This window comes from Miscanthus floridulus, chromosome 7, assembly GCF_019320115.1.
Source record: "Miscanthus floridulus cultivar M001 chromosome 7, ASM1932011v1, whole genome shotgun sequence".
Taxonomy (NCBI): Eukaryota; Viridiplantae; Streptophyta; class Magnoliopsida; order Poales; family Poaceae; genus Miscanthus; species Miscanthus floridulus.
The window spans coordinates 84,924,427-84,938,435 of NC_089586.1; the positions used below are offsets into that span (position 1 = coordinate 84,924,427).

The 14,009-nt window shown below is 46.8% G+C and overlaps 2 pseudogenes; one reads left to right on the forward strand and one right to left on the reverse strand.

The window, feature by feature from the left end:
* The first annotated feature begins 3,574 nt into the window (after nt 1–3,574).
* LOC136467215 (beta-1,3-galactosyltransferase GALT1-like) lies at nt 3,575–7,108 on the forward strand (annotated as a pseudogene).
* Nucleotides 5,315–8,642, reverse strand: LOC136467216 (transcription termination factor MTEF1, chloroplastic-like; annotated as a pseudogene).
* Nucleotides 8,643–14,009: the final 5,367 nt, after the last annotated feature.

Consider the following 14,009-nt stretch of genomic DNA (forward strand, 5'->3'; position numbering starts at 1 on the left):
CGGAGGGGGAGGAGGCGGGGGTGGCGCGAGGAGGAAGACGAGGTGAGGAGGAAGGAGCGCGGGCTGCAGCCGGGTCGCGCTCTCCCCAAGTGCACGACAAGTCGCAGCATAACCTTCCCCAATAGAAAAACAGACGGAACAGGGAATGAGAAAAGAAAACCCGAGACTTAACAGGGAACTAGAAAGAAAAGAAAATCGGAGAGTAAACACGGAACGGCTGCCGGCGCAAGGGTGCGCACGCATGGGCGATGTGGCCGTGAGCAACAAATAGCGGAGTGGCAAGGGGTGGAGCGGCCACGGGCTTCAGTACAGGGTAGTGTCCAAATCTTCAGACCCCTGTTCGTCTCCGGCCTGCTCCACATCGTGCGCTGCCTCGACACGCCGTCCGTCAGCCCGGATCTTGAGGAGCAGAAGCTGCAGCAGGATCCGACCAGGGACCAAACGCGGAAGCCGCGTGCAGCGTCGTGATTCGGATCAGCAGACTCAGGCCCTGTTCAGATTCCAAAAATTTTCAACCCAAAATATCACATCGAATCTTGCGGTACATGCATGAAATACTAAATATAGACGAAAAACAAAACTAATTGCACAGTTAGGTGAGAAATCGTGAGACGAAACTTTCGAACCTAAGTCCATAATTAAATATTAATTACCAAATACAAACGAAAGTGCTACAGTAGCCAAACAGTAGCGAAACCCAAAAAATTTTGGGAGGGAACTAAACGCGCCCTCAGCCGGTTCAAAAGTGTCAGCGACCACGTCGAGTCGAGCACCGCTGACACCAGACGCATTGACGGGTGGAGGTGCGCGCGCACGACAAGCAGCCGGCCGCAGATCATGCATAGTAGCTGTGTTCGGATTGGAAAAGGGCGATTCGACTCAAAGTTATCTTTTATGGCTACGTTTAGTTGCCCTCAAATTTCAGAATTTGACAATATGTAAAAAGAAGATTTTTCATTATATTAAATTTGTGGTAGATGCATGGAGTACTAAATATTGATAAAATCAAAAACTAATTGCATAGTTTAGTTGTACTTTGCAAGATGAACGTTTTGAGCCTAATTAGTCAACGATTGGACAATTATTACCAAATAAAAACAAAACGCTACGGTGTAGCTACAGTGCTCGTTTTTCCGGCGGCGCCGAATCCGGCGTGAACTAAACATGGCCTAGGATACATACAGATGGATTCAAAAATAGCTGTGATAGCGAACTGGTCATAGATTAGCTGGTTGGGTTCCTTGTGGTGGAACCTGTTCACTCGGGTTTAAGTCGATCGTCGACTTGGCACGGGTGCTTGCATTTTTCTGGATTTATTACAGGATTTAACAGCGTTATGCTTTCAGTGGTAGGCGACGTCTCCATGGAGACGTCGATGGTAACTTCGTAAATCTCGTGCTCTATCGGCTCGGTCCTTCGGGGATGGTCATAGGGCACGGTGAGCGTGCATGCAGTTGTGGGCGTATACGTTGTAAGTTTTTTTTTTTTGAGAGCGGGGGAGGGGGGGTTGTTGCTGGGGGATGGAAGGACTCGAGAGGGACTGTACGACCCGTATCTTTGGACGTGCCCACATGTCCTAGATTAATTAAACTAAGTGACGAACGAAAATAAGGGTATTTTGGGAATAAAAAATAGGTTGGATATATAGGTACAGGTAGAGATTTGATTGATATACATGAGTGAGCTAGCGATATAGCAAATCTTTTTTATTTTGCAACTTTACACTTTTTTATTACCATATATTTTTGCATGTAGTTTGATACACTTGAATTTGTATGCGATATGATTTGTATGTGTGATATAGCTTGTGATTAGGTGTTGCCGTATGTGATTATTAATCATGTGTGATAGGGCCGCAATATTTTTATATTCCTAGCTTAATTAATGAATCAATTAATTTAAAAATCCAAAAAAAAATCAAGGGCTCAGATTTGTTTGAGATATTACCTTCTAGTCTAGTAATTAAAGGGATATCGTAACATTGTCTAAATAATTAGAGAATTACACGCGCCCAGGAGTTTAGTGAAGACAACGATGCTTATAGGATTCTACATTACTCGAACATATACTCCTTCCGTACTAAAAAAATGAAGTCGTTTTGGATAGCGATACGGTCTCTAAAGCATAACTTTGACTACTTATTTTTATAAAAATATTTATCAAAAAGTGATATATGTATATTTTTATTAAAGTATTTTTCAAGACAAATCTATACATATGGTTTTCACGTTTCCAAACTCAACGACTTAAAAATTATTCATGATTTATATTTTCAATATTTGATCCAAGCCTTATCCAAAACAACTTTATTTTTTTTAGTATGGAGGGAGTATATGTTTGCACTAAAGAAAAAGATGGCCAATTTACATAAATATCTTTTTTTTCTGAGAGAAGTTCACATAAAGACCTTGATTAATAATGTAGTATTAATAATTAGAGAGGGTTATGTTTGGCACAATTCCCCCATCTGACCGAGGGCGAGGGGTCGGGTCAATTTCGTGTCGTTCTTTCTTGTTTCTGACTGCCAGCGCGCCCGGCTGGCTGGCCCATTATTTGTTCCCTTCGCGGCTCTCTTGTATTTCTCGCCCGTTACTCCTCGTCCAGCCAGACGCCAGAGCCATACTCCTCGTCTCCTCCCTTGTACTCTCCTCCTGCTCCTATCTCTATCTGTGTCCAGACCTGAAGATCGAAGCCCGAGGACAGAGGTAAGCTACTCATTCTCTCTCCCATGGCAGTATCAGGTTCATTTGTGTGCGTCTCTCTCTCTCTCTCTCTGCAGCAAGTTCGCTCGCCTCGTTCAATCTATGCCCAAAGTATTTCTTGCTGCTTTCTTCTTGATTTGGTCATGGTGACAACCATTACCAAGCTCTTCAATTATGTTTTCTACAGTGGATCAACTGATCATGCTAGGCTCTGGTGACGACCTCTGGCAAGCTCTTAAATTTATCCACTTCCATTTCCTTTTTCCTTAAACGAACCACTTCCAGTTTAGCGAGATTTCCTACAAACTAGTCTTGTTCTAAGAGTAACAGCACACAGACAGATAGCAGTAGGACTGTAGCAGTTACATGGGAATAATCATCGTGGTCAGAGTTGCCGCCCACGCGTTTGAGGGCTGCAAAAGGCAACGGCAGGGCTTAACTGGCACGGGGGCGCCTTGTCCGGCACGGCGCACACGTGGCCTCTCCGCCTGTTCCTACAACCTGGCGCAAATGAGCATTGGACACATGCCAATGTTTTTGATTTTTGACATGGTCATGGTCATGCACAGAGGGGAGGGCCGGCAACTTCCTTTCACTTTCAACCAATATAACTGTAACTGTCCCCAGATTATGTGCTCAGAATTTTCAGCAGAATGATAATAAAAAAATGATTCATTGAATTTGTACTTTCTGTTCGACCTTAGTGTTCTCTGCGAAGTCATCGCCTCATAATATATTAGCAGAATTTCTTTGAATAGCGTCTATTGCACTGGCAGGTGCATCCGGCCAGGACCTTGACCAGGGGCGAGGAGAAAAAGACCAGAGGGCTGCTGAATTTCCATCCAGGGCGGCGCCGGGTATGTGCTGACACTGTGACAACTGCGGCACCAGAGAAGAAACGATCAAAACATGTGGATGACAAAGAAGCTTGCCATCACGGTTCTGGTCATGCTTACTTCTCTGCTGACTGCACGGTATTTGATAGAGCACGCTGCGAATTCAGGGATATCTCGGTATCAGATCCTCCATCTGGTTCACCTCGAATGGTTCAACGGCCCAGCGGATGCACAAGAAACCACTCCGGAAGTAGTGGTAGTGACAACAGCAGATGCTCCAGCTTCAAACAGCTCGGGTTCCAGAAACTCCTCCCCTGAAGTGTTTCAGTGGCTAGACACATGGAACCAGATGAAGCAGCTAGCCAACATCACCAATGGCCTTCCTCATGCAAGCGAGGCAATCAGCGATGGGAGAACTGCATGGGAAAACTTGACATCATCAGTTCAGAATGCAAGCTCTCAGCAGAGAGAGAAAGAGAGACTCTGCCCTTACTCGATTCGCAGAATGGATGCTTCCAAGTCAGAGAATGGCATCTTTACCATTGATGTACCCTGTGGGCTGATCGTAGGTTCTTCAATAACTCTTATAGGAACTCCTGGAGTACTCTCTGGTAACTTTTGGATTGATCTTGTTGGGACGGCACTTCCAGGGGAATCTGAAAAGCCTATTGCACTGCATTACAATGTCCGTCTAAATGGTGACAAGGCTACTAAAGATCCAGTCATAGTGCAGAATACCTTCACCGCAAACAATGGCTGGGGGGTTGAGGATCGCTGTCCCAGCACTAACTATAGCAATTCAACTGAAGGTACTTCAATGTTACTTCTCTCTTGCAAATAAGTTACTACTGTGCCTTGCACACTATACTTATCTGACGCCTTCTACAGTGGACGATCTAGAGAGATGTAATGCCATGGTGGGCACAGAAGAAAAGGACATAGATAACTCAAAACATCATGCAGCTGCCAAGAAACATGGAGAGCCAAACAAGTATTTTCCATTTAAACAGGGATACCTTGTGTGTAGGATCGGAGGGTATCCATATGACAGTTGATGGGAAACACATCACTTCATTTGCATATAGAGCGGTAACCTTCTTCCACATCACCAAATGGATCATTAAATATATGATATATCTGATATGAGACCAATCCTAACGAACTGGTGCTTCTGTTATTAGGGTTTGGAACCATGGTATGTAACTGAAGTAGGAATTTCTGGTGATTTCAAACTTGTAAGTGCGATTGTAAGCGGCTTGCCCACATCAGAAGACTTGGAGAACTCTAATATTGAATCGCTGAAGTCACCACCTATTCCAGACGACAAAGATGTCGACCTTCTGATTGGCATCTTTTCAACAGCAAACAACTTCAAGCGTAGGATGGCAATTCGAAGGACATGGATGCAATATGACACTGTGCGCCAAGGAGCGGTAGCAGTCCGATTTTTTGTTGGCCTGGTAAAACACTAAGAGCATTAAGTAATATGGTATATAGTAAACTAACAAGAGTTATCTTTCAGACTATTTTTGTTTTGTTTTGTTTTATAAAGCATACGAACCTCATGGTAAATGAGGAACTCTGGAATGAGGCACACACGTATGGTGACATCCAGGTGTTGCCTTTTGTTGATTACTACAGCCTGATAACATGGAAGACACTCGCAATATGCATTTATGGGGTAAAACACTACCATCACTAAGCTATACTTCTCCAGTCTCCACTTCTTATGTTTCTCTGTGCTTAACTGTGATTTGTTTGACCAGACCAGTGCACTATCAGCCAAGTATCTGATGAAAACAGATGATGATGCTTTTGTCCGTGTAGATGAGATCCAATCCACAGTAAAACAGCTTAATGTCAGCCATGGGCTACTTTATGGTCGCATAAATTCTGATTCCGGTCCCCACAGAAATCCTGAAAGCAAATGGTACATAAGTGAAGAGGTAAGTTCTTCACATAAAAGGGTTTACTACAATCAAAATCTAAAACTTCAGACTCCTGCCATAAATGGTAAAAAAAAAAACAATTATTGCAATGCTTTTTTATCTGAATTTCAGATGAATCTAGTAGCCAAAGGACATCTATGCAGGTTAATTTACAACATATTGCAATCATAACAGAAACTCAAGGAGTCACATACACGTTATTTATAATATCATCATCAATAAATGTAAATGCCAACATTTCTGATATGTTCTCCAGGAATGGTCTGAAGAGAAATACCCACCATGGGCTCATGGACCAGGATATGTAGTTTCACAAGACATTGCAAGGGCAATCAACAATTGGTATAAAGCAAGTCGTTTAAAGGTATGTGTATTCAAGTGGAAACATAATCTGTGACTTGTACATACAAAATGGAAAATCACCTTCTAAGATCCCTCAAGCTACAAAGGTGTCTGAAGGCATGGTTGTTTGCACAGAAAAAATGAACTGCTCTATGCCCTAGCAAACAAAAGCTATACCTCATGTGAAAGACCCAAGCTATAAGCCCGTAAACAAGTAACTCAAAGTAATCCTGTCCAGAAAGAAAATATAAGCTATGATATCCATGCAAATTGCAAAGTCATAGACAAGCCTAGTTATGTGCACAAACTGTCCACATTTTCACTTTTCTGTTTCCCTAAATGTTCTGAATGAATATCACAGCATGTGTCCTGCGTCCAACTTGTATTCTTGCAAACTCATATAAGGTGACTTCAGTTCTATTAATAGTTAGCTTGTCATCTGATGTGTTTTACTCCTGCTTCCAGAAGATGGTAATCAGACTAGAAGAGCTAAATTAAATGCTATTTGCACCCAAATGGTTTTTTGCAGATGTTCAAACTAGAGGATGTAGCAATGGGCATATGGGTAAATGATATGAAGAAAGATGGATTACCAGTCAAATACGAAACAGACAAGAGAATTAACATTGACGGCTGCAATGATGGGTACGTTGTTGCTCACTACCAAGAACCAAGACATCTGCTATGCATGTGGGAGAAGCTCCTAACGACACAACAAGCAGAATGCTGCAGTATCAAGTAATGGAGAAGGAACTTCAATGCTTAGATCTTGGCCCAGTTTATGTATCAGGCCACTCGCTAACTTTGCGATAACAACAAAAAAGCCTTTAACATCATATTTTTTTCTGGTGCGCAGCACTAATGTAACTAAACTCAATGAATTACACAGATATAGTTAGTTCACCTCATCCCAGCTTATCTATATTTCCAGAGAATGTTTTTTAGGAGGTACTAAAAGTCAGGAGAAATTTAATATTTTGTTGCCTCTAACATTATCGGGATATAAGCACTCCAGGTGTATAAACTACTTGCAGTCTGAGGGCACATTTTAGCAAACTACAATGATAATCTTTAGCATAGAAGTCATCTGAAGCTAAACATGAACCATAACAACTGAGAACCTTTGGTCCTTAGCCACAAGGGAACATGGATTATAGCTATAATCAAGTATTCCAGATTTAAAATTTGCCAACTGCATGATGCCAAAATAAAACCATGCAGCAATTGCAGTACAAGATATGGTGAAAAAAATTGCAATAATAAAAAGTAGCGTGCACTGTTTTTGCATTGATCCTTACTCGAGACAGCTTTGCAGTGTTCTTGCTTTTCTCCTCTTGTGCACTCCACCCTTAACCTTTGGGGCTTGGAAATAGGACTGGTAACTTAAGCTTCTTTTGTTCTACCTAAATAGAAAGGCAGAGAGCCTGCTATTTTTCTTCCAAAAAGAAGCAGGAAAAAACAAGTTGTTTGTATTCATTCTTAAATTCATGCCCATAAGGAAAATTTCAAAGAAAGAAAAGAAGAAGCAAAATGCTATTGATAAACTCCTCTGGCTGATTACCACGCACCTATGGTTAGGGAGATCCACAGCTGCTCATCATTGTCCTTTGTTCTCCAACAACTAAGCCTCAGGCCCATTCTTACTCCACGATGTAGGAAACATAACTTGGAGTTCAATGGGACCTTTAGCTGTACATCAACTTTAACCTACCATCGCTGCTTATATGATAAGTGAGTATGAGTATCCATTCAGAGATTCAATCAGGCTTCTCCAGGTGAACTCCATGTATCTCAGCACTACAAGTCTGAGCTTTGAAATGGCATGTGTTGCCGGTTCCATTTGGTGACGTGATAGGATAATCTTGCTTGACTGAACCCAACTGAACCCAAACTCAAAGGACTGCCATTTCATAATCAATGCAGTAAAAAAGCATAGGGTGCATCTGAATGCCAGCTCACAGCCTTGCCACATTGACAAGCCGCTCCCTGAAATCATCATCGTTGGTTGTTAGCATGTCTTTGAGTGGCATCTCGATGCCCCTTTCCCTAATGTCTCGTGCCTCGGTTTGATCCTCCCCTCCAAACTGAATGCAAAGTAGTGCGGGAACTGGGATAGCTCAGCGGCAGGGTCCCTCCGCATGCGCTCGGCGAGGAACTGGAGCTTAGGCCTGAGGTTGGTCTCGATCCCGTAGGAGAGGATGGTGGGCGCGCGCCTGAGAACCGCGCAGACGGCAGAGTCGGGGAGCCCCGTGGCGTCACGGAGGAATAGGAGCTTGGGGAGGAGGATGCGCTCAACGGAGAACGCCAGGAGCAGCGCGGCGGCGAGAGGGAGCGGCTCCCGGCGGAGCGTTACGCGGCGTCGGAGGAAGAGCAGCGCCAGGCGGAGCGTGTCGGGAACGGATGCGGCCAGGAGGCGTGGGGACCGGACCACCGCGGAGCGGAAGAGCGGCGGCGGGAGCGGCGCGTCGGCGGAGAGGAAGCGGAGGGGCTCCTCGGGCGGGGAGGTGAGGAGGGAGGGGAAGGCATTGAAGACGCGCGCGGCGTCGCTGGCTGTGAGGCCGTGGGAGGTGAGCAGGCGGAGGGAGTCGCAGAGGAGCGGCAGCGGCGCTGAGCGGAGCACGGGGTTTATGGCGAGGAGCGGGAACGGGTGGAGGTGGAGCTCAGAAGAGAGGAAATGGATCTTACGGCGAAACTCCACGCCGGCGCCACTGGCGCCGGTGGCGATGGGTGGAAGAGGGGCGATAGGTGGGAGGCCTGCGCGGCCGATCATAGCCATGGCGGATATGGCTTGGAGCTCTGTGGGGAGGGAGGACTACGGCCTGCGCGGCGGATCCATCGTGTCTGCCGCGTTGTTCGGTTTTTTTTTTTTTTTTTTTTTTCCATCAAAGCATCGTTCTAGTTTGATTTTGACCACCAAACTCGAAAATCTGAAATCATTAGTCATTATACTATTATAAGACCGTTCAAATGAGTTACTTCAATTGATGATTTTGCCAACATCGCTGACAAAACACTAGGGCTATTTGTCAGAACTCTCTCTCCTCCTGCACAACATCTCTCGTGGCTGCCCTCTCCCTAGCAACGCATTCTCCTCCTCCTTTGCTGACGGAGCCATCTTCCGACAACCTTATATCACTGTTCGGCCTTTTCGATGAAGCGGAAAGAAATTTATTCTTTGTACTAAAAAAGAAACATTTTAAATATTTTTGTACAATGAGCATGCCTAGGTTCCTAAAAAAGTTTGTGGCTCCACCACTATCCTCCCTCCTCTTCGGTAGCACAGTTGCCTCCTACTCATCTCTGATACCGCCTCATCCTCTGCAGCTACGCCCACCTCCCTCCTCAGCCATACGGCCATATACCTTATCCTACTTCTCTCCCTCGATCTCTGGCTGGGATGAACTTGCTCGCCTCACCAGGGATTTTCCCCATGAGGGAACCAAGCGAGTATGTGACTAGTGTGTGGGTAGTCTCATATGTACTTGAGTGTGCGGTGAGTATAGATTTTCAATACGAGTCTTATATGATATGCCAGTGCTCCTAGTGGTGTTAAAAAACTCCTCTCTCCTCTCGAGTGTCACCGCTACACCACAGAGAAGAGATGTTCTGTCCCTTTTCCACACCAAGCTTGCTACCTCTAATGCTTCCTCTTGCTTCCTTCTCCCCTTCAGTAACCGATCCTCTCTCCCTCTTTCTTCCCCCCTCTCACTCTCTAGCTCGTGCGCCCCACCTCCACACCACGTCGCCTCCTCATGCCACCACAGCTTCTTTCCTCTCCTTCCGCAACCGGTCCCTCTCCTCTACCCCCAACACGCACCACCACCCTCTTTAATCTTTTATGAAATATTTTCTGGTTAAGTTAATTATTATTTCTATATATTTATAGCATTTGTTATTTCTCTTTTTTCTTCTTCTTTATTTTTCTTTAAATGGTTATTTTATTTTTAATTTTCATGTTTTGATTTTTTATTTCCTATATTCCATGGTATATACGTGATGTTTACCGAGTATAAATGTGATGTTCAATGATTTATTTTAGAAATGTTCACATAGTATAAATGAGACATTTCATGTAATACTCGTGAGATGTTATTGTGGTATATATTAGTTTGTTCAAATAGTATTTATGTGATATATTTTATTTTCTTCTAGTATGTGGGCTTTTTTCCTTTTTATTAGTTTTCCCATATGTTTTGCTCAAGTTTTTATTATTTTATTTTCTATTTAAATAAATAAATAATTTGTATCTACATATTGAAAGGTCCTTGTTTGGTTTTGGTAATTGAGTAACAACTTAGGTGGACTAATTGTGTTTATGTGAGATACACAGGTGATTAGTCCACAGATACATGTGTGTGAGCAACATATGCCATGAAGGTGAAAATGGCTTGGAGATATTGCAAAGCTCACACATGTGATGATGAAGGAGCTTATTGCACATGAGACATGACATTGAGTCATGTGATCAAGGTGGAGAAGATCAAGACAAGACTTGGCTTAATGGACCGGTTGCAAGCGTGAAGGGCAAGTCGAAGGCTTTGGAGTGATGGACCGCGTGGTGGTGAAGCTTGAGCAAGACTTGGCGTCGATGGACGATGGCAACGGTGAAGAGCAAGTAGAGTCAAGATCGATGAACCAATATGATCATGTGATGATATGAAGTGGATCATATCATTGTTGATCATGTTGGTGCATGTGTTGCATCAACATTGGAGGAGATGGAATGGAATGCGCAAGGCAAAGGTATAACCTAGGGCATTTTATTTCACCGGTCATAGGTGTGTAGAGAAGTTTATGACTGGGTTTAGGATAGATGGCCGTACTATCAAGAGGGGCAAACTTGTTTGCATATTGGTCATCTAGTGCCACTCGAGTGATCTAACTTTGCATTGTCGCTAGGATCGAATGGCGTGGCAAGTTGAGTGGCTAACATCTTTTGGGAAATGATTGTGAAAATGCTAACACACATACACATGGTGGTGTACACTTGGTGATGTTGGCACATTTATAAAGGAGGTGGTGTTTGCGGGATTCGGCGCTTTCGGGAAAATGGAATGCCTATTTTCTATTGCGCCGGATGCAAATTCTTGTGGTTAGCACACTTGAGCAAGGGTGAAGAGAATGGAGAAGATGCTGGCGTCGATCAACTGACCGGACGCTGGATCTGAATGCACCGGACGCTGGCAGGCTACGTCCGGTCGCACTAACGTGGAGTGTAGCAGTAGCTAGAGAGTGACCGGACGCTGGTGCTACGTCCGATCGCGTTCGACCGGACGTGTCCGGTCATGCTCGGGAGCTTACTGGAAATGACCGGACGCTGAGGGTCTAGCGTTCGGTCAGTTGAAAGCTGTCGCGTCCAATCAGGTTAGTGACTGTTGGAACCGGGACACGTGGCCGTCTACGGGCGACCGGACGCTAAGGTCCAGCGTCCGGTTGTCGGTGTTTCGTACAAGCACCGACAAGTAAATTTATAGTAATGCGCGTTAGGCTCGGATGGTGCGCTAAAGGACACAGGATTTATACTGGTTCGGGCAGAACGTCCCTACGTCCAGTTTGCTGCTGCTTGTGTTATTAGCATCGTGAACGGTCTGTAGTAAGGGGTACAAACTGTCGAGAGAGGGACTGGTCCCAAGTCTCTGATGGAAGGATTGAAAGGTGGTCAAGAGCTTCGTAGCCGCTTGAACGTGTGTATATGAGTGCGTTCTATTGTTTTTTTGGGTCCCCCCTTGATGGAGGGAGCGCATCCCCTTTTATAGATGAAGGGGCTGGCTTTACAAGGGTGAGGGCTCCAGGATGCGTACTCTACTTAGTCTTATGGCTCACGTCTACCTGGTCAGGTCCTCCATTCTGATGAGTGTGAAGGAAGATAAGTGCTTACAATGTTGTCGATGTCTCTGTAGGATGTCAGGTTAGTCACAGAATGCTGCCCTGCGCAGGGTATGGGCTGTAGTATAGTGGTTTTGACTTATGAGCCTCCCCCAGCCTTGTTCTGCACGCCTTCTGGTTCCCATGATTCCTTGTTGGGAGAATGCGGGGTCGGGGTCTGGTGTAGCGCCGTGGCCAAGGCCTTCTGACTAGGAGGACCTGGGGGGTCGAGAAGCGGGCGCCGCTCCCCCGGGTCCACAGCGTGGTGCCGGAATACCCGTCGTTCATGGAGATAGCAAATCCTTTCCTAGAGCGTAGCGGTTGTCGTATATCTTCATTGGGTTCTGTGTCTCAGAGCTGAAGGCGGCGCCTACAACTCTACAGGGCGAGGTGCACGCACCTGTAATGCCTTTTGGGTTCTACGGTGCCCAGAAGGGTCTAAAGCATCAGTCCTGTCGTTCCCTGGTAGTCCTTTTCCTACCAGGGCACAGGGTATGGTCCTTGGAGCCATGGTTGACCCGAACGTCTTGTCTCGTCCTGTACCCATCATTATGAGGGATAGATATCGATCAGGGCGAGGCTCGTTCTTGGCCGTCGGGTGAGACAGAGACCAATCCCTATCTCTTGGGCGAGACTAACCCTACCCCTCCAGGATCGGGCAAGGCGGAATCCATCCCTCAGCCCTCGGGCGAGACCGAGCCCGCCCTAAAGGCGTCGGGCGAGATGGAGATTAGCCTTGAGCCTTTGGGTGAGGCAGGGTTATCTCACAAAGGCATTGGGTGAGGCTAACCTCGTCCCTCTAGGATCGGGCAAGACGGAATTCATCCCTCAGCCCTCGGGCGAGACCGAGCCCGCCCTAAAGGCGTCGGGTGAGATGGAGTTTATCCCTCGGCCCTCGGGCGAGACCGAGCCTGTCCCAAAGGTGTCGGGCGAGGCGGAACAGAACTCCTGTCACTCGAACAAGGGATGACACGGCGCCTTTATGCGTCCAGAAGTTTTTCACGTTCGGTGGTTATTGGTTCTACCTTCTGGGGTATCCTGGTATTAGGTCCCCGACAGTAGCCCCCGAGCCTCTAGGTGATTCGAGTAGAACCGCCTAGAGGGTGTTCTTGATTTCGTCGAAGTTACTTTGCCGGAGGGTGCGCGTGAGCGCACCCGATGGGTGTAGCCCCCGATCCCCTGGGTGATTCGAGTAGAGTCGCCCGGGGGGTTGTATCGGCCCCTTCGCGGGTAAGGCTGAAGGACTTAGTTTTTTATCAACTGGATGCTTTTCCGAGTGGGTCGTGGCGTCCCGTTCGCTGGGAACTGATTTGGGGCTGTCCTAACTGGTGTTTCTGCCCTTGATTGCGGATCATTCGTGGATCCCTTCTTAGTCGGGCCGGCCGGCGAGCTTCTGGGTCCTAGGTGGGCCAAAGAGAAAAGAAAAGGCCTTTGTGGCTTGCGTTTCCCCGGTGGGTAGAGAGTCCGGATTCACTTTGGGGAAGGCGAACCGTCTGCCGAGATTTTTTGGGGTGAGAGGATAGGGACTGCGCGCGCGTGTCCCGCGACGTGACGCGGTGGCGCGCGTGGCAGGCCCGGAGATCGAGGCGAACGGTTGCCCTTCTCGCGTCCGTCGCCCCTTATAAAACTACGGGGTTCGCCCCCAGGGTTCCGTATTTCGCTCCCCTTCCTTTGCGTTCTGAAACCTCCACCGCCAATCTTTCCAGCCTCTCGCGCCCGCATTGCCACCGTTGACCGGCCTGCGTTCGTGTTCCAGCCGCCGTCAAGCTCGCGCCTGCCCTCCCCCCCCACTGCTTTAATGGAGTTGTGGGGCAGATCAAGCATCACCTCCTAGCATCTAGAGGGCCTCGTCCGCCGTGGCCTTCTCTGCCCACTGTCCGCCGTCCAGGAGTGGTTGCTTCCTGGCGACGAGGGTGAGCCGGTGCCGCCTGAAGGGTATGTCGTCTCTTTTGCCATCTTCCATGAGCGGGGATTCGGGGTACCCGCGCATAGATTCCTTCGGGGGCTATTAGATTACTATGAGGTAGAGCTACAGCATCTAACTCCCAATGGGATTCAGCATATGGCAGCATTTGTTGCCCTGTGCGAGGGTTTCCTGGGGATCGATCCCCATTTTGATCTGTGGCGGCATTTCTTTAGCATTAGTCTGTTGAAGAGGAAGATTGGGGGGAAAGAAGTGAACGCGCCGATGGGGTGTGCCAGCATTCATCTGCGCCATACCCGATCGAAGGGTTACCCATACATGCGTCTGGCGACATCCAACAAGGGATGGCATTCACAGTGGTTTTATGTTAGGGATGATGTGAGTGCCACCC